Consider the following 20,639-nt stretch of genomic DNA (forward strand, 5'->3'; position numbering starts at 1 on the left):
CACTGCATGTTCGCCTCGTTCTTGTTGCTGAAAATAGAAAGCACAGAGTCGGCTGGGCTCTAAAAACAGAAACTGTGGATTTTAGATGAAGCAGCAGTCTCACGTGTTATGTAAGAGTAACTGTGAAGTCAAGCTGCAGGCAGTGATACAGACACCGGGCTCCATTCTGTCTGTTCAGACACACACACTAGGGTCAGGTCTGTGAGGGAACAAGCACACACCCAAATAACAGACACACTGAGAGGTAATAGCTTTTCGGATTTGATGTCTGACCCAATGCTTTGACAGCTCACAAGAATTTCTCCCAATATTCCCCATGCCCAGTGTGACTGCTCCCGTGTAATTCGTCAAAAGCTAGAAAGCAGATTGAACCAAAGCATTTGAAGATGAAGGCCTTAATGCCATTGATATTTAATTGTATTAATGGAAGTCTAAAAATAACTACTTAAAATCCCTTCTGCATAATTAATGCATTTTGGCATTATATATCCAAACAATTGTTCAAGAGACTGGGGGGTACAGAACTCTCAAATATGATTTTTAAAATTCAACTACTGATTAAGCTATCCTGATTAATTACTCTCCTCTTGTGTCTAATATTTTTAATTTCATGTATGTTTTGTTTCTTCCTTTCAAGGGTCGCAGATCAAAGATCACATTTGCAGGACAAATAATGTTGCATAGGCACACGCTTCCAAAGGCAAAGATATGAGGTCCAGCAAATGGTTTGTATTTATATAACGCTTTTCTAGTCTTGATGACCACTCAAAGCACTTTACAAGCACAGAAAATATTTCAACTCCAACATTATTTACATGTCTGTTATGGCGTAGCTCACTTCCAAGAGGAAGTGCCTTGAGTGGGTCATCAAGATTAGAAAAGGCTATTTATCATTTACAGACAGGACTTTGTACAAAGAAATATCTTTTTCATTTCACTGCTCACACAGAACAGACTGCTGTATGTATCATTGGACAACTGACCATGGAAAGAACTGTGGTCTCAAACCAATTTGGCCTAGCAACGATCGTTCACAGACAGAGGGATATGTAGAAACCATTATCCTGCGGGCACAAATACAGTTTTTATATATTTTTCCTTGGGCACAACATATTGCATCTCTGCCTGTTTTGTAATGTCCTGAAATCAAACCTGTTTATTCTGTGTCCGTTGGAAAGGTGCAGCTGAGGCTGTTATTAGCCAATGCAATCTTAGTGCTGATTCAGACAGGAATGTTGAAAACTGCTCAGATCACGTCTTATTGCTAACACAAGTTGTTTTCACGCTTGGTCCCTTTCAGCCCTCCAAACGAACTCAGAGCGATGAGTCAGCATGTTTTGCGCATGTGTGAAAACTCCAAAAGGACTCAGACCCCTCTGAAGTGAAAAGTATTCTTGAAGTGGACCAAAAACTAGGCCAACATAAAAAGGACTCGGTTTATTCACATTGACAGTTCATTTGTAGGAGACCTCAGTTCTTTGTCTGGTCCACTGGTCGATCACCATTCACCTGTTCATGATTCAGTTCTCATTCAATGTCATTGCACATGGCTGCTTTTTCATCAATTAATACAACCATTCAGATAAATCTGAAATCCCTTTTTGTTTGGAGAGTTCACCCCCACTCGTCAATAGTGATTTAGTTATGCACTTAGCGCTGTTAAACAAATGATTCTGCTCCTCTGCTCTTTTCTAATCACTCACATGGGTGTGTGTGTGTTTTTCTGTACTTAAATCTTTGTGAAGACCATTTTAAGCATAGACCCTATACGCACTGAGGACAGTTTTGGAAAGTGAGGACATTTTGGCCAGAACTCACTTCTTCAGCAGGCTGTTTGACGGTTAAGGGTTAGGGTTAGTATTAGGTTTAGATAAGGGTAAGGGCAAGGGTTTGGTATTTAAGGTAAGGGTAAGGGGCTAGGGAAATACATTATGCCAATGAGTGTCCTCTTTACTAAGATTGAAGTTGTGTGTGTGTGTGTGTGTGTGTGTGTGTGTGTGTTCATCTCTGTTCCTCTTCACACAAACAATCACATTTATTTATTTATTAATTGATGATGTTGGATTGTGAATCAGGGTCTGAGTTTTTGCAGTGTTCACATATGTGCAAACAATGCTGTCTCATCACTCTCAAGTTTGTTTGGAGGGCGGAAAAGGAGAGTGTGAAAACCCCCTATATGTGAAAACCCCCACTGATGAGCTGAAATGTTGACGCCTTTAGTTGGAAGAGGTGCACACACAGACCTCTCTAAAATTGCTCTTTCTGTGGACAGGGGTTGTGCCAAGTTTAATCAGTGATGGCACAGCGGTGGTGACCTCATTAATTATTTAAATCCCTAGACACAGCGGCAGGATCTAACAGTGATGTTCTGTTTTCCTCAGCATCAGAAAGAAAACGTTTTACTCTCAGACTCCATTTTTGAATCATCTGCAGTATCTCAGCAACGAGCTCCACTAAATCTGTCGGGACAATTTGATTAAAAGCTGAACAACCAGTCTCATGTGTCATGACAAAAGGATTTTTACAATTTCCCTTATGATTATCTCAAATCATGTCGTCATATAATACAGTCTATTCAGGCAATCTGGGACAGTCATTTCATTTCTCTAAATGGGGGAAATATGCATTTAGGGACTTCAAAAAGTATTAATGATTTTACTGCAAAAGAGAAGTATATTTGTTCCAAACAATAATTGCTATATATATACCTCAGGTTGTTGTGTACCCATGGAAATTAAAAAGTTATCTAATTATTATGGTTTCAGAACAATGACCAATGATTAAAAAAGATTGGTCCTTTGGCACAATCTAACCCAAGGTGGAGGTAAAATGTTGATGGGGTAAATTGGGCCCATCACGTGTAACAGTGATCAAACATCAACATGAACTTGTAACAGGGACACAGAAAGAGTTTGTGGGCATGTATGTATGCATGTGTATGTACGGCTATGTCTATGTACGTGTGTGTATGAATGCAGTGAACAATGACTGACCACTGGCTCAATTTACCTCCACATCACTGGTTAGTTTTATACCACAACCACCATTTTGACCAAACTGTTTCACACAGTAGCTCAGATCAACAGTTAAGTTTATACCTTGTTTTGTAGCTTACAATGACTTGAATTAACATGTAATAATGCGCGAAGCATACCTATTATAATTAAGATACTACATTGAATAACTGATAATTGATAATCGTAATTAAATCATGAGGCTAGTGAAGATTCACATCTCTTGCAGGAATGTTATGTAGGCTTTGTTTTATCCCCTTGGGCTAATTTAACCAAAATGAACGCCAATAGACAGAAAGATCACTGAGACACCTTCAGAGCAAACGTGGATCAGAGAACCAAGAACTAAGTTCTCTTTCAAATGAACTGTCAATGTGAATGCAAAAAGAACAGAGTCCCTTTAAGTTGGTCCACTTTAAGAGGACTGAGATTGGTTGATTTAAAGAGAACTGTATGTGAAAATACCCTTATTTAAGGTAAATAGTAAATAAGGAAGTTAACAATGTAGCTTTGTCCTCGCTCAGGGCTTATCTCCTGTAATCCAGTTTTTGTAAGTGTGGTATTCAATTGTAATCGAACCATTAAATCTCTTTGCACTCTGGTGAGCAATGGTTTGACTTCACTTCACTCAGCTGTCTGATGATTCTACCACTGAAATATATGGGGTGTAATGTAAAACTCAGTGTTTGGATGTTGTGTATTTTTTTCCTTTATAACTTCTTAACCTTAAAAGGTTAAACACAGTCCCCCTCGCATCATTTTTATATGGAATGAGTTAGACATTTGCTTCCATCAGAACTGACCTAACGACCTCTTGTTGAGGGAATGAAATCAGTGCAAACTACAATGGCCCGGTGGTAAAAACACACATATCTAACGTCTACAAACTGATTACACTACAAAGTGACACTAAAGTGACAGATGCAGATTTAGTGTTGCGTTTTTTTTTACTGTGGAAATATTATATGTAACTGAGTTATTATTGCCTTTAATAGTAAATGGTTGAGGTGTCATATTTAAAGATTTTGCCCTCATTCTGTTGCTATATGCATTAGCTGACATGTATCAGTACCTGTGTCTGAGGGTTTAGTGTGGTGTTCTGGGATTGTGCTTTGTACACAATTATTGCATATTATTTAAAAGGTAACCCTTTCCATGTAAACACTAAAAAAGTAAGCATTGTATGTGAAAAGAAAATGCTGAATTCAATATAAACGCTCCGTTCTGGGGATACCTTAGATTTTCTATGCATGGAAAGTGAATCAAAGTACATTAGTTCACACCCTGTCAAGGAGTGTGTGTGTTTGTCAAAAGAATGAACATAAAAAAGTAAAAAATCAATTTGTCTGTACCTTAAATTATGTTTCCTAAACCTAAATCTATTTTTAGTGATTTTAAGCTATTAGATATATGTCTGCCAAATTAATTTCACAAGAGTTTCATTTAATTTTTAAATGTTACATACAGATGGTATGTACTGATTAAGCAGTCCCACCTAGATTACAAAGAGAAGTTGTTGAGGAAGGGTTTTATTTGCATTTCCATATTGTCACAATGTTTGTGATGAGACAATGATGAAAAGTGATGACGGTGACTCTGTGGTTTTACTGGAAGAGTGTGTGTGTGCATTTCCCTGGTGCTGGAAATAAAAGGTTGCAGTGGCGTCACTGTTCAGACTGGAAATCTGTTCGTTGGAGCTGGTGCAGCAGAGGTTACCATGACTGTGTGTATTAAATAGGATGGACGATGATGTATGCCAGTTCTACTGCAGCACTGCTCCCCTCAGCTGCACTGCTGTACAGACCGGCAGGCAGCCAGATCATCTAAAGAATACTGTGTGTGTCTGACTGATGTTCAACAGCAGTGTCAAGTGTGTTTCTGCAATTAAATCCACCAGTCAGTTATGTTCTGACATTTTCCATGTAAAATAATTCATAACATGATGCAGAATATTACACTAATAAACCTAAACTGACTCTACACACAACACATTTACACCCATTGACATGCATTATCCAGCCCCTCACTGTAACCATAACCATCACAACTAAATATCCGACCCCACACCTAACCTAGCTTTGGTCTGTCAGAAAGTGAGGACTGGTCAAAATGTGTTCTTTCTCAAAGTGTCCTCACTATGTAGATTCTATCTAGTCTTCTACTTTGTTCAAATTATTGGCGGGTGGCAACCAAAGTCAAGGTGCATTACCACCATCTACACACGCACAGAGACACAGGTACGTGGTCTATGAGACCTGAATCCAGTACACAGTCATATCATGGCGACATGTTGGGAACAAGAAGCGAATCCCAATAATATAAATCACATGAAGACATGTTTTAAGGTTATGGTAAGATAAGGTTTAGGTTAATGTTTGAGAATGTTATACTGTGGCATCATAAAGCATTTGAACAATTTCACATTCTGCAAACTTCATTGGGTTGTAGTTTACAATTTTCTGTTGACTTATTGCCATATAAAACAAGGGAAAGCTTTTTTTAGAAATCTATTTAAAATAAGAAACTGAAATCTCTCACTGAAATTGTCACGATCAACTTGGAACACTGGCCAGGTGCTCCCAGTTACCCTAATGGCAATTAAGCTATAGCCACGTTATGGCCTGCAAGAGAGGACACACACACACACACACACAGAGACACACAGAGCAGAGCTGTGGGGCCGACACAAAAAGTATTCAGACCCTTTGCTCTGGAACTCCAAATGATGGTAATGTGCATTCAAAGACCCACTCCAATCCAAATCAATAAGCAAATCAATACAATCCATGTGTTGTTTTTTACATGATTCCAGACATGTCATGAGGGAAATACACAGTCAACACAATGGATGAATATCTCTATGTCTGATCAGCAGTGAATCAATGACAGTTTCAAAAGACAGATTCTGACAGCCAGGCTTTCATGTGTTCCATAACTAAAGAAACAAGCAACCTTCTGTGTGGAGCTTCCCACATTATCACTGATACCACTCAGATGAGAAGCCAAATGCCAAGCTTAGGCTAGCTAATTCAGTCAGTGATCGGGACCTAGGTTTATCTAATGTTAGCAGCACATTTTAAGATGTCAGATAGTTTTCATGTGCCTGAATGACTCCTATATTACCACTTCCCATCGTGTTGTGCACAGTAACAGGTTTGTGTGTTGGAGGAGGAGAGTGTAAATTGCAGGTGAGGAGATGAGAAGCGGTTTATTTTGCTATGAATTCCACAGTGGCCTGCCTGCATGGATATGGGACACATCTCCCCAACTGCTCATCTTGTCCACTTCACACTTGCATTTTAAATTCCAGGAGAAAGTTTGGTGCCATTTGGACACGTGTACGTTTTCTAACTTCACTCCGCACGATAGACTGTATAGAAAAGGCTCAGCACACAAGGTCCAGCACGCAAACCACATAACGTGTGCTGCAGAACTGTTAGAGGAGGACTCACTAATGCAAAGGAATGATTCTGAAGTAGACTCCAGAGCATTGACACAGGCCAAACCTTTTTTAAAACGTGCACTGCACCAGCAAACACTAAACTGGACACATTCAACCCATATCCATATAACTTTAGGAGATGAGTTTTCAGGATTGAATTCATGTCAGGGGTAGAATCCTTGATGTGTCTTGAATATGATCATTCAGTCCACCTGCATCCATCCCTAAGAGAAAATCTACTATATCTGTGTCTTGTAATTTATGTGCCTGTGTCCTACTTCTTGCTCACATGCAGCTCTGACTCTGCTGCTGTGCACAAATGTGACAATAAGCAGCTGCAGAGCTCCCTCTTGCTGACCACCACCACCTCCCCACCACCTGCAGCCCCATATTCCTCTTCTGTTTGCACTAGTTGTATTATTCGCAAGGCGTTTGGAGGCTGCGTGCATGTTTCCGGTCGCACACTGTGGCAGCTTGACGCAGCGTTTCCCGAGCCTGAGGCTGCCTCTCCTCCTCTCCTCCTCTCCCTCCGCGGTGCCTGGCGGACCGCTGTCTCGTCGACGCGATGAGCCGCAGGTGATGGTATCCGAAATCCAAGCAGCCCAGGCGGATGGAAAAGACCGATATCAGCGGGGAAGCGGTGCCGCGCCACTGTCAAGCTCTCAGGTGCTGTAACTGTTGACCACACTACATGACGTGCTGCTGTTTCATGTTCTGCTGTATCTCACTGTAAATGTGCAACTGCTGCAGTAGTTTGAGGGCAGCCCCGCTGACTGTCTCTGGGCGGCAGGAGGAATATTCCAGAGCCCTTATGTTCTCATTTGGCCTGTGTCAGTAGAGTTATTTTGCCATGACTGACGGTAAAAGTATACACATGTAGTGGATGCGTTTCAGTTATCTGCCACAGCTGCATGATGTTACTGACAGGAGAGGATTTGATGCTGAAAACTTCCAAATTCAAAAATTAGACAAATACCACATTATGACACAGTTTGAAATCTTCTTTTTTATATATACCATTGGCTTGCTATGGTAAATCCAGCCTACTATTATCCACAAAGCAATATTGTGTTAGTCAAGCAGAACAGTAAAAAAAAAAAAAAAAACAACAACAAAAAATAGGATGAAGTTTCATTTCTGTAAGAGACTCTGTAGATATGAATTGCCAGTGGAACAGTGGCTCCCAGCATACAATAAATACCTGAACATATCTCCATCCTCTGCATGCGTCCATGGCATATCCTGATCAATGTGTGCAGACAGAGTCGAGGATTATGCTGTTGGTGAAGATGTAAGCACCACAGACATAAGAACAGGAATCCTGTTGATGAAACTCAGCAGAAATATGTTTGTGGGTGATTATGATAAAAGCCTAGATTCTGATTATGGCATGTGGATGCTGCCCTTTGTAGGCAGCAGACAGAGCTTCAGATACTTTACTTCCACAAAGTATAAACAGGAAGTGATCTGTAATCTGATGTGTCCCAGTACAGAGGGTGGGTCCTCGTTGGTACTTTGATGACCCTTAAAGCAGATTGGACCTGCTAATCCCCCTGAAAAGAGAAGGTGTAGCTTCCCACAGACCAAGAGAAATGCTGCATTGAAGTGCTCCTTGATAACTCTTGGTGTAGAATAAAACAGAATACAAAAGAATACTTTAACTTCTATGTCTCCGAAAGAAAATGTGTCTTACTGCCTTTCTAAATACAAAAAACAGGCAACTCCATGAGGGTGAGCATAGTCTGACTGTAGTAAGATTCAATCCTACTATCTGACAAGAACTGACATAGTTTTACTATAATGAGGACCTGCTCAGTGACCATCTGGGCAGGCCCATTATAGTCATTTTTGGTCAAACTATACAGCCGATGAAAAAAACACATATGCTGACCCCAACCAACAATATGTCACTTGTGTCTCAATACTTGTATAAATGTTCTGACTTCCCTTTCTTTGCTTCACAACCCTGAGCTCATTTGTTGTTTTAGAGCAAATTTATGGTTTAAAGTTTTAATCAAGGTACACAACTGAAGATATGTCCCTAACATCCCCTGGTGGTGGGCACTAACACCATCTACTGGTAGTAGGTAACTTAAATTGTTCAGAACGAAGAGGGATATTCATCTTGTCCTCTACTCTAAAAAACTGTAAAATTCTGAAAAAGCTGCCCACTGTCATTTAACGTCAGTTCAACAGGAAGTGATGATTTAACTGGGGCCCATTTTCAGCAGCTCTATTCAATCCCCATTCCGTGCTGGAGTGAGCGTTACAGATAACTGGACTGTAAATTGTATTCATGTTGCATTAAATAACGGAGCCCAGTGCAATTTTGTGGCTCATTATGTATCTTGTGTCTGAACAACAATGGAGTTATAGCACTGAGAAATAAGACACAGCAGTGTCAAACAGTATTCACCCCTGAAAACCAGGTCATGACGTTCAAGGAACTCTCTGTAGACCTCTGAGATAAAATTAGGTATAAAACCATTTCTAAAGCTTTGAGTGTTTCTAGGAGCACAGTCACTTTTTAATAATTTGTGAAATGGCAGAAATTTGGAACCAGCATAACTCAGCCTAGAGTTTTCCATCTGTCAAAACCCAAAGTATAAGTCCTCTGCAGAGATGACAGAACCTGCTGGAAAGAAAACCATGTCAGCGCCTTCCATCAATCAGGCTTTTATTGTAGAGTGGCCAGACAGAAGCCACTTTGAGTAAAAGCCTGTTGTTAGTTTGCCAAAAGGCATTTAAAGAGAGCATGAGGACAAATATTCTATGAACACCTTGCACTGTTCATCACCTGTCTAATAACATCACTGCAGTGAAGTATGAGGGTGGCTGCGTCATGGTACCTGGGAACTGATCAGAACTAAGTGAGGGATGAATGTAGATAAATACAGAGAGGGGTGCTTGAGGAAAACCTACTCCAGGGCAACACGACTTGAGACTGAGGCGACAGTTCAACTTTCAGCTTGACAATGATCGAAAGCATAAAACCAACACAACGCTGACAAGTCGGACACGTCGCTTACCATCCTTGACTATCTCAACCAAAGTCCAGACAGAATATTTTCTGGAGCTACTGTATGTCAGCCTTTCTTCACCTTTATGTATGCATTCGGTTAATGTTAGGGATAAAAACTTCACCCGCTTGTGTCTCTGACTGAAACACAATTGTATATAAATGCTGACATTTGCTTCTGGGACAGTTTTATTTAATGATGCTATTTTTTGGTTTCTGATTTGTTCACACATATGCAGCAAAACTATGCTGTGTATGTACAAGAAACAGAAACAGATGACAAAGAGAAAGGAGGGAGGTACACAGGGAGGCAGATGTACATTTTCTATGACTGATACCCAATATTCAGGAAATACAGATACAATATTGTGTGGGGTAGCACAGTAGTTAAACAGTATTTTTCTCTATTTTCTGCTTTACTTATCTACATGGAGAGCCTGATATCAGTGGTACAATTTTATCAGTCAAAATAATATTAGCGTTTACAGTGGCTAATACATAATAAGAAATTACATTACTTATGATGATGGAAACCTAAGAAGAAGGGATTTAGTCACTGCATTGTTTGTCCATCAGGATGCACTGCGACTCCACTGACGGCAACACACTAATCCCTAAACGCATCACAGCTCAGCTGACTGCTGCAGAGCAGAATGGTGGAGTCAGTGACTGTGGATCTGTGGCTTGACAGTTCATATTTGCTGAGTGGTGTATACTGTAGCCATAATACCAGCTCGACTGTATGTTTATTTGGCAAACAGTCAGTAAGGCAGAGTGAGTAGATGATCAACAGCCTTATCATTCTATACAATACAGCACTGAGAGCTGCTATAAAGCAAAATCTTGCAGTTAATTGTTCCTAAATTAGCCACAATGCTAGACAAAGATATTGTTTGTCAATAGAAGACAATTTAAGAGAAGTTAGTGTGTAACATTACCTCATTCTTCCTAAATGATGTCTGATAATCTATCATTGTGCTTGTGGTTTACTCTGAATCTATTGTCTGGCTGTAAGTTCACTGTATACACAAGGTTGCATGACTTCAATTGACAATTATTTGATGAGAGTTTAATTGATATTGACTAATTGCTGATGAGGCCTTGAAGGAGGAAGGAGTACTTTACAGCAATTTGCAAAACGTGATGCTTATATTGTCAACAGACACCACATACACATCATTTACATAGAAATTAAAAACAGGTACAAACAACTGGTCGCAACTGAGCTGCAAGTATTGGACAATAACTTATCTGCTGCAACTCTCGTCTAAGTGGCATCCTTTCAGCTGGAAACATGCAGCTAAACTGGATGAGTTACAAGAATAAATCCTCTTGGATAAAGTTAGCATTCCTTGTGGTAATTTATTGTCCCAACAAGCAGCTATCCCAAGATCCCCTTCTGACACATTCACAGTGTTTCACAGGCAGGTTTTGAAGTGAGTAGTGAGGGAAGTATTTCTGTCATCACAAGCTATGTTTGAAGATAGCAAAGGTGCAGATTTGTTTGAGCAAGTTGTTAAGTCATCATCATCATCATCATCATGATCACTATCGTCTGACATTAGACACTCCGCCAAAGAATCAGTTCCAGCCGTCACATCAGCCTTAATAGGAAAAAAGTTCCCCACTCCTGCACTAGATGTCAGAAAACCAGATCTGTCTTAGGAAGCTGTTTTAAACCCAACCTCAGAGACTGAAAATATGAATCTTATCAGCATGTCATTACAGATACTTTGCTAACCTCTTGTTTTGTTTGTTCCTGCTTGAACCTTTCACGCTCCTGGGCCTGCGGCTGCTGATGTCCTCTTAACGTTGGCCTGTGACATACTGGTGAGTGAAAAATACATGACCTTCTAGGTAGAGATGGAGAAACCTGGGTAAATTCACTTTATATTACTATGCTTTGCCTCAGACGATTCAGTAACAAGTGTGTTCATGTGACCTACTCCATTTTAATCCTGTAAGAGCTGATTCTGACTCAGCTGCCACAGAGTGGAGGTGACCACAGATGACCTGCTGTGTATTTACTGCTGAGGTGTACTCTGGGAAGCAGATGTGATGCTGTTATTTAATTGCACATGGAAAGATGGTAGAAGTGTGGCAGTATTAAATCGTGTTTTCACACTTGTCTATACACCTCTCACAAACACAGCATACTCTTCTTACTAATCTCATTTGCCTAAAAACACAGTTGATCAGGGTGGAGGTAAATTAAAGAGGAGACATTACAGAGCTTGTAGCATAGATGTTCCAGGAACTAGTACGATATTCTGAGCAGTGTGTGATTCCAAATGCAGCAGCTGTATGACACTGCACTCTACAGAAAGGCAGCATGTTTGTAATGTATATTGCAGTGTCGTGCACCATAGTGAATACCAAACATGTGATAATGTTCTTAATGTCCGTGGTGATTTATTGGTTTGAGTTGCAGAGCAGTGTCCCTGTCTGAGGTTCACACAGAAGTCAGTCAGAGAGGGGCAGTTACCTTCAGGAGTAGTTGAAGGTTTGAAAGCTCTGCCCAGACGTGTGCTCTGTTGCATCATAACCACATTACCAATGACGCCATGTCGTACTGGACACTTCTACATCACTGTCAGTAGATAACAGCAATATTTTTAGCCCCTTAATTTTTCACGTTTTATAAAGTTATGAATATTTGTGTGCCCAGGTATGGGGCCATGCTTTTCTCACCCTTTCAATTATTACCTCTATCAAGCAGGTTATACTTTCACCCTGTTTGTTTGTTTGTTTTGTCAGCAGGATGAACTGATTTGCACAAATTTGGAGGAGGGTTGCGGCCTGGACCAGGGAACAACTTGTTTAGCTTTAGTGCAGATCCAGTTAAATGGTGGATCCAAGAACTTTGTAACCCCCCCCCCCCCCCCCCCCCCCCCCCCCCCCTTTACAGGAAGAAAGTAATATATTGAGATTTTTTCATATTTTCATCAAATTTTCATGAGATAATGTTTGGATCATAATGTAAATAATCATTTGAGGTCTATGCGTTTGTATAGCTGGGTGCAGATGACTTCCATATTATCTTTGTTTTTGTTCTATCAGAAGAACAAGGCATGGGTTATTTGGCCTTGGCAGAGATGTGAGCTCTACTGAGTGTCATTCTAGTTGTTAGTTTACCAAAAGTAGTTTGCTTCGGCTTGGATATGCGATACTTTCATTTTAAATTAAAGAAATATAATAAAAAGGTAACCATCACCTTGTAGGTGGGGGGCTACATCCTCTGATAAACTAAAGCGGTGGTCAGTAACTGCAAACCATAGGTCAAAGGTGCCGCCAGATCCTGTGTGTAATTTGATGAAATTGTATTTCACTGTACGGAACTGATCGCCGTCATGGCACCAGCATTCATGGAATCACTTCCTCTTTAGCAAATTGTGAATGCACAACATTTTTTGTTGTTGCTGCAAATGCTTTATACTGAGTTAAATCACAGAGCCAGTGGTTCAATCCCAATCTCCCCCACTCTGCATACTGAAGAGTCCTCGGGCAAGATATACCCCTTGACCGCTATGTTCTCATAGAGAAAGTGCTGCACAAAGATTCACTGAATGAATAGGCTATGTGTGAATGGGTGAAAGGCTGTAACTGTACTGTGAAGCACTTTGAGTGGTCATCAAGACTAGAAAAGTGTTACATAAATACAGACCATTTACTATTTGCCATTCCTTTGTTCATTTATATTTCAGATGGGAATGTTCTTCTTTTGACTCCACTGCATTATTGAACATCTCCATTTCATATTTGACATAAAAACATAATCAGTCGATCACGTGATGAATTCTTCTTGAATAAACAACCCAACTGAATCTAGTTAAAACTAGTTCCATCTCAACCAGTTACAAGCATCTGTAATAATGGGATTAGTTAAATGATATAACACTGCTTTGCATTTGTGAGAGCTGTTCTTATTCACAGTTTCTCTTCTCTGGTGTCTATATTTAGTGTAAGGACTTCATTTTGTCGTTACTCTTCCACAGAGTGCAGCCTCTGCCAGTGTCCAGCAGAGTGCAGCAGAGAGCGTAAGAGCAGAAATGAACAAACAGGTGGCCTCTGACTGATGGATTATCATTGTCAAATGACTGCATCCTGATCCAGTGGAGAGAGGAGAGCGGCGTCTTTACTCACATCCAGCTGCAGGCACAGTCATGATGCACATTGTGCTGTAGAGGGTGGTTCTCTATCGGCTCACGTGTTGTCACATTTAGCTTGTTTTCAAATCGCAACATGCAATATTACCCTGCACTTGTTTTTTCGTTTGCGCTATTGCAAATGTATTATTTGAGCATACACCTCTCCAGACAATGTAAAAAAGACTTCATACATTGAGGTACTCAGTACAGTATTCATGTATTTGAAATCAATAGGAATTATAACATGCTGTGGTAGACTTCAGCAGTCATAAAAACTCAAAAGGTTTTTTAATTTGTCAGATTTCATATATATATATATATATATATATATATATATATATAAATCTGAATTGATTTGACTGACATAGGGGAAGACAGAGAAACACAAAGAATAAACAATGGTGACAACAGAATGATGACTGACAGATTTTCCATATTATCATAAACATCAGACTTTGTGGAGACATTAATGTGAATTGTTCTTTTTTAGGATAAAACAACATTCAAATCTGAATGTGGTGGTTGTTAGTGCTGTTCCACAAATCACATCTGAACTGCCTGTAGATGTAACCAGTGATGTCCTTGCTTCTGTTAGTTGTGTAATTGTCCCCCCCCCCCCCCCCCCCCCCACACACCCACACACACACACACACACACACACACACAATGGGATTTTGTAGAAAAAAGATAAAAGAGGCAAAATATGAAAGACTGGAGTTTTAACATTCAGTGGCTCTTTGCTTATGTTTTGCAGGGTAGACAGCAGCAGATGGACCTGTTTGATTTTTAGAGGAGATGGTAACAGACATAGAGAGCATGTTTTTGATTCTGTCTTGATGCTGACCCTTAATGCTTTAAGATGGATGATAAACCAAAAGATAAACCTGGTAATTTAAGGCTGGGTTGGCGGCTATTGTTGCGCTGGCACAGAGGTAATTAAGTGAAAGTGGAGGGAGGCAGTTAAAGAGCACATGCTCAGCTGGAGGCCACAAAACAGATGTCAGTAGAGGAGGGAGGAAGAGTATTGAACACTTCTTTGTTCATACAGGGGACATTTGATTGACATTCCCCTCAGGGTGAATCGCACCTGAAGCAAAGCAGAGGAGCTGCAATCAGTGGCTGGATCTGCTGTTTGGAGGAGTTTGATAAAAGTGTTGGTACACTGGTCAATTCCAGGTGTTAACATGGGCTCACACTGAGCCTCAGAGCTGGTAGTGCAGGTTTGTGTTTGGTCAGCATGTTGTTGTTCATACTGCCTGTATCTCCTGGTGTGAGGTCCCATAATGGGATCTCTTTCTGCTCCTCCGCTGGTTGTTCCTTGCTGAATTGAATTGTTTGCATTGCAGGCAGTGTTCCGTCAGACCAGAGAGATTCCCATCCATCTCTCAAAGCCTGGTTCTCTTGGATTAAAGCCCAGATTTTGGCTGCCTCTGTAGCTTTCAGACATGCCCTAAACTCTTGATAATCCCATGACATTCTCCTCAGCAGCTATATGTGAAGAGGTTTCTCTGGCCGGCCCCCTAGTCACAACCAGCAGGCAGGAGATCCTCCATAGGATTTACTGCGGGCGAGTGGGTGTGTTGATGACGTTTCTAACACGTGACACATGCCGAAATTAAAAAAACAAACCAAAAGAAAACTAATATCTCCAGAAGTGCACAAAGAAGACCTTGGTGAAGATGTCAAGAGACTGTTTCGTTGTTCATGTGTGAAGGGAACCTCGGGAGAAAGTCTGTACCCATGCTGGAAACGGCCTGTTTTTTCTCTCCTCCTCCCTTTGTTTTTGGAAGCCGAATTTTTTAGGGGCTGAGACACGATGCTCAATTGCTATCGATTAAAAACTGCCAAAACCAGAGAGAGTTACCTGGAGCTGACAGGGTTAATCTGCATGGCTTCAATGTAAGGGATGTTCATGTTGTTTCAGTCCAGCAGCAATCTTATGCTTGTCTCTCTACACCAAACATCATTTGTACTTGAAGTGTTTTGTCTACAAGCTGGTGGTACTCTTCAGGGGGGACGGGGGACATGTGGGGGGTGATGGCGGGGCTGTTGGATTGGTGTTCTCACTCTGCTCCTCTCTGGGGAGCCTCCATGCTCCATGCTGTCTCTTCACCTCAACAGACAGTCTGGCTTAGCACCTGCTCCTCACACTGGGGGGAGGGGGCGGCTGCAAGTGATAGTGAAGGGGGGAAGGGGCTGTCAGGGCAAAGGGTGGCCTTTTGTGAAGGGTTGGGGGAAGGAGTGTGTGTATGACTGTGTGAGAAGCTCTGACTGTACAGACTGCTGATGCAGGGAGCATTCAGCTGAACACACCCCATCCCAGACAAAAGCTCTCAAAGTGGCTTAGATATGCTGATTATAACCATGATGCTGTATTCATGGAGACCAGCACAGTATTTGTTTTATTGTGTACTTGTATGCTGCTTCACTCTTCATTGGGTGTGATTGTGAATGTTGGAGATAATGTTTTCCATTTTTGTCAAAGATGGAAAGAAATACTTTTTTATCTGCTGGCAACTGGACAATGGTTTTATTCTGCTGATATTTAAATTTGTATTTATTTTATAGGCTTTATTATTTTCCCAAATCTCAGAAGAAAGACATGCTGGAACAATGCTTCAATTATGCCACAAATGCCACAAAATTCTTCAATGTTTGAAATTTAAATTTATGTTTTGATATGTGATATAACTTTATTACTTTATTTACTTATACCATGACAACATTCCAAAAAAGTGCCATATCAAAGTTGTTCATATGTAATAGATTAATAGATTTTTTCTCCCATTTGAAAGTATAAAACCACTGTTCTAAAACACATTCTTCTGTTCTGTAAGTCTAGCTTATGATAAAAATTATTCACTTTCTCTGATGTGGCTGATGCAAGCCTGAAATTACTATAATTCAATCTCTGGAGACACATTTCAGCAAAAACATTGCAGCGGCTTAAATTATCATAAATTTAGTTCAAAAACAGTTCAAAAAGTATTTTATCTTGTGTTAGAATTTGCAGAAAATAAGCTTTTGTGCAGCTGTTTGTTTTTTTATATAGTTTTTATATTTTATGTTTTATTAAAAAAAATAAAAGGGCTATATAAGACATGATCCCCTGAAAGAGTACTTTGCAGAATTTTTTATTTTAGTGAATAAGAGCACATTTATGTTTATAGATAATAGAATTATATATAAATGTCATCGTGACATGTCTAAGTACATTTGATGTACCAATAAATACATGTAGATAGATAGATAGAGTACTTTATTCATCCCCGGAGGGAAATTAAGGTGTCATAGCAGCTTGTGTATCGGAACACAACAAAACACAATGCAATAGAACAAAACAAAACAAAACATTTAGGTAAAAAGAACAGAAACAGAAACACAAGATGAATAGGCAGACAAGTAGTGCAGTGGCAATATGATGATAATAGTAATAATGATATGATGGTAATGTTATTGTTAGACAGTATATAAGAATATTAGTACAGTATATATTTATATATATATATATAGTATACAATATAACATAATATATATTTATATAGACAGTAATTATACCAATATAATAGCAGTATATAGTAATAATGGCAGCAATAGTATATATAATAATAATAATAGTAGTAGTAGTAGTGATAATAATAATATAATAATAGCATGTACACATGTATAAATATGTGTATATAGACTTGTAAATCCGAAGAATATACAGAGAATATGCAGAGTATGATATAATATGATATGATATATAATATATAGTAGGGTATAATTATAAGTACTTGACTATACAATATACTGGCAGTGTAAGAATACGTGGACTGGATGTGCAAAAGACAATATTATTGTATAAAATGGTCTGTAATATTAAAGTGGTTTAAATTAACACACGTAGTGTAGTGCAGGGTACATGGTGCAAAGGTGACAGGTATATTAGTGCAGTTCTGTGATGGTGGCTCTGACAGAGGTAGATGAGTTATAGAGTCTTATTGCGGTTGGGAGGAACGATTTCCTGTATCGCTCCTTAGAGCAGCGGGGTTGGATGAGCCTGTGGCTGAAGCTGCTCTTTAGCTTGTCCAGTGTTTTGTGGAGGGGGTGAGAGGGATTGTCCATGATTGCCAGCAGTTTTGCCAGCATCCTGTTCTCCACCACCTCCTCCAGGGTGACAAGCTTAGAGCCAACCACAGACTCGGCTTTCCTGATGATTTTGTTCAGTCTGTTGGCGTCCTTTGCCTTGATGCCCGCACCCCAGGACACCACAGCAAAGAAAATGGTGCTCGCCACAACAGACTGATAGAACATCTGCAGCATCTTGTTGCAGACATTGAAGGACCCGAGCCTCCTCAGGAAGTAAAGCCGGCTCAGGCCCTTCTTGTAGACGGCCTCTGTGTGAGTGGACCAGTCCAGTTTATTATCCAGTGTGATACCCAGGTACTTGTATGCAGGTACCACCTCCACATCCGTCCCACCGATGCAGACAGGAGAGGGCACGGGCTTGTTCCTCCTGAAATCCACCACCATCTCCTTCGTCTTCTCCACGTTGAGCTGCAGGCGGTTCTCCCCACACCACTTCACAAAGCGGTCGACCAGGTCCCTGTACTCAGCCTCCCCCCCGCCCTCAACACACCCCACAATGGCCGTGTCATCAGAGAACTTCTGCAGATGACACGACTCAGTGCAGTGCTTAAAGTCAGCAGTGTATGTGGTGAAGAGGAAGGGGGACAGTACAGTTCCCTGGGGGGCCCCGATGTTACTGATCAGACGATCAGACACACAGTTCTGTAATCTCACAAACTGTGGTCTGCCCGTCAGATAGTCATCGACCCAAGTGATGAGGGGAGCACTCACCCGCGTGCCCTCCAGTTTGGCCTTCAGCAGTCTGGGCTGGATGGTGTTGAAGGCGCTGGAGAAATCAAAAAACATGATCCGGACTGAGGTGTTGGGTCTGTCCAGAGAGGAGTAGGCCTTCTGCAGCAGGTAGATGATTGCATCATCAACCCCAACATGGGGCTGATATGCAAACTGCAGGGGGTCTTGTGATGGGCACACCAGCGGTCTGAGGTGTGCCAATACCAGTCTCTCCATGACCTTCATGATGTGAGAGGTCAGTGCCACCGGCCTGTAGTCCTCCAGTGCAGCAGGACGTCCTTTTTTGGGCACTGGGACCAGGCAGGATGTTTTCCAGAGCACTGGCACTCTCTGAAGGTGTAGGCTCAGGTTGAAGAGGTGCTGGAGGACTCCACAGAGCTGGCTGGAACATGCCTTCAGCACACGAGGGCTGATGCGGTCCGGTCCAGCAGCTTTCCTCTGTTTGAGCCTCTCCAGCTCTCTCCTCACCTGGCTGGCTGTGATGTGTAGTCCAGACTGGAGGGTAGGGGATGTCAGTGGTGGGTTTGAGGGTGATGCAAAGAGGTGTGTGTTGCAGGAGGTGGTGGTGGTGGGGGACTGTGGGTGATGTGAGGATGTCCCGGGGGTGGAAGGTGTGAAAAAGTCTGTGGTGAAAGCCAGCGGAGGGGGGGGGGGGGAGATGGTGACGGGTGTGGTGTGGGGCAGAGGGTGGTGGGGGGAGGTGGGGGGTTGTTGCTCTGAGAAGCAGTAGAGGCAGTGGAGGCAGTGGAGGGTCCGCTGGGGGTGGGGGGGTTGTTGTTGAACCTATTGAAGAACATGTTCAGCTCGTTCGCACGTCGTTCATTCCCCGTTGCTCCCTCACCTCTCCTCTGGAAGCCGGTGATCTCCTTCATCCCACTCCAGACGTCTCTGCTATTGTTGTCCTCCAGTTTGTGCTCCAGTTTTCTTCTGTAGTTGTCCTTGCTCTCCCTGATGCTGCGCTTTAGCTCCCTTTGTACCCGTTTGAGTTCTGCTCTGTCCCGTGATCTAAAGGCCCTCTTCTTCTCGTTGAGAAGGGCCTTCAGGTCGCTTGTTACCCACGGTTTGTTATTTGGGTAACAGCGGACCTCTTTAGTGGGGATGGTGTTGTCTATGCAGAACCCAATGTACTCAGAGACACAGTCAGTCATGCCATCAATGTCCTCACCATGTGGCTCATACAGAGCATCCCAGTCTGTGGCCTCCAGCGCTCCACGCAGTGTTTCCATGGCCTCAGGAGTCCATTTCCTCACTGTCCTCACTTTGACTGGGTGCCGCTGAACCACAGGCTTGTATGATGGGGAGAGCAGGACTAGGTTGTGGTCTGATCTGCCCAGTGGTGGCAGGGCAGTGGAGCTGTATGCATCCTTAACATTTGCATACAGCAGGTCCAAAGTCTTATTGTCACGGGTGGCACATTTTACAAACTGGAAGAATGTTGGGAGTGTGGATGAGAGGGAAGCATGGTTAAAGTCACCTGTGATGACGATGAAGGCCCCGGGGTGTTGTGTTTGTAATCCTGCAGTTACAGTGTGGATGACGTCACACGCTGCTGCTGCGTTCCCAGATGGAGGAATATAAACAGTGATGGCGAAAACACTGGTAAACTCACTCGGCAAATAATATGGACGAAGTCCGACTGCGACGAGCTCGATGTCCGGGTTGCATACACGCTGTTTGACGGTGACGTACCCGGGGTGACACCACCTGTTGTTCACGAGCACGGCGAGACCCCCTCCTTTCTTCTTGCCGGTCGCGGTGGTGTCTCTGTCGGCTCGAACCGTCTGGAAGCCGGGAATGGTGACGTTGGAGTCCGGTATCTGCTCGTGCAGCCACGTTTCCGTGAGACACACAATACTGGACTCCCTGTACTCCCTCTGCGTTCTGATGAGCGCTTCCAGTTCGTCCACTTTATTTGCCAGCGACCTCACGTTTCCAGTGATAACTGCAGGGATGAAGGGCTTAAACTTCCTCTTCGCCATCCTCCGTTTAAGCCCCGCTCTACAGCCCCGCCGTCTCTTCTTTAGCTCCTCCGGGATGGTGGGTCTCTCTCCGGCCAAGAGGGGGGTGTGCCTCAGGGCCATCAGCTGGTCGCGGGTGTAAACAATGCCGGCGTGTGTTGCCGGCATGCTTCCAGTGATGTAAAAAAATAATGC

The 20,639-nt window shown here is 42.1% G+C and overlaps 1 protein-coding gene across 2 annotated transcripts in view; it reads left to right on the forward strand.

Annotated features, from left to right (window-relative positions):
• The first annotated feature begins 6,879 nt into the window (after window positions 1-6,879).
• Window positions 6,880-20,639, forward strand: part of epb41a (erythrocyte membrane protein band 4.1a) — a 70,742-nt gene continuing 56,982 nt past the window's right edge. Inside the window, exon 1 of one of the 2 annotated variants that reach the window (XM_069516206.1) lies at window positions 6,880-7,122. The gene's annotated coding sequence lies outside the window, so the exon portion shown is untranslated. Of the gene's footprint in view, window positions 7,123-11,218; window positions 11,353-20,639 lie in introns of those variants that run through there. The other variant, XM_069516208.1, reaches the window with a different exon arrangement.

Source organism: Paralichthys olivaceus, chromosome 20, assembly GCF_024713975.1.
Source record: "Paralichthys olivaceus isolate ysfri-2021 chromosome 20, ASM2471397v2, whole genome shotgun sequence".
Taxonomy (NCBI): Eukaryota; Metazoa; Chordata; class Actinopteri; order Pleuronectiformes; family Paralichthyidae; genus Paralichthys; species Paralichthys olivaceus.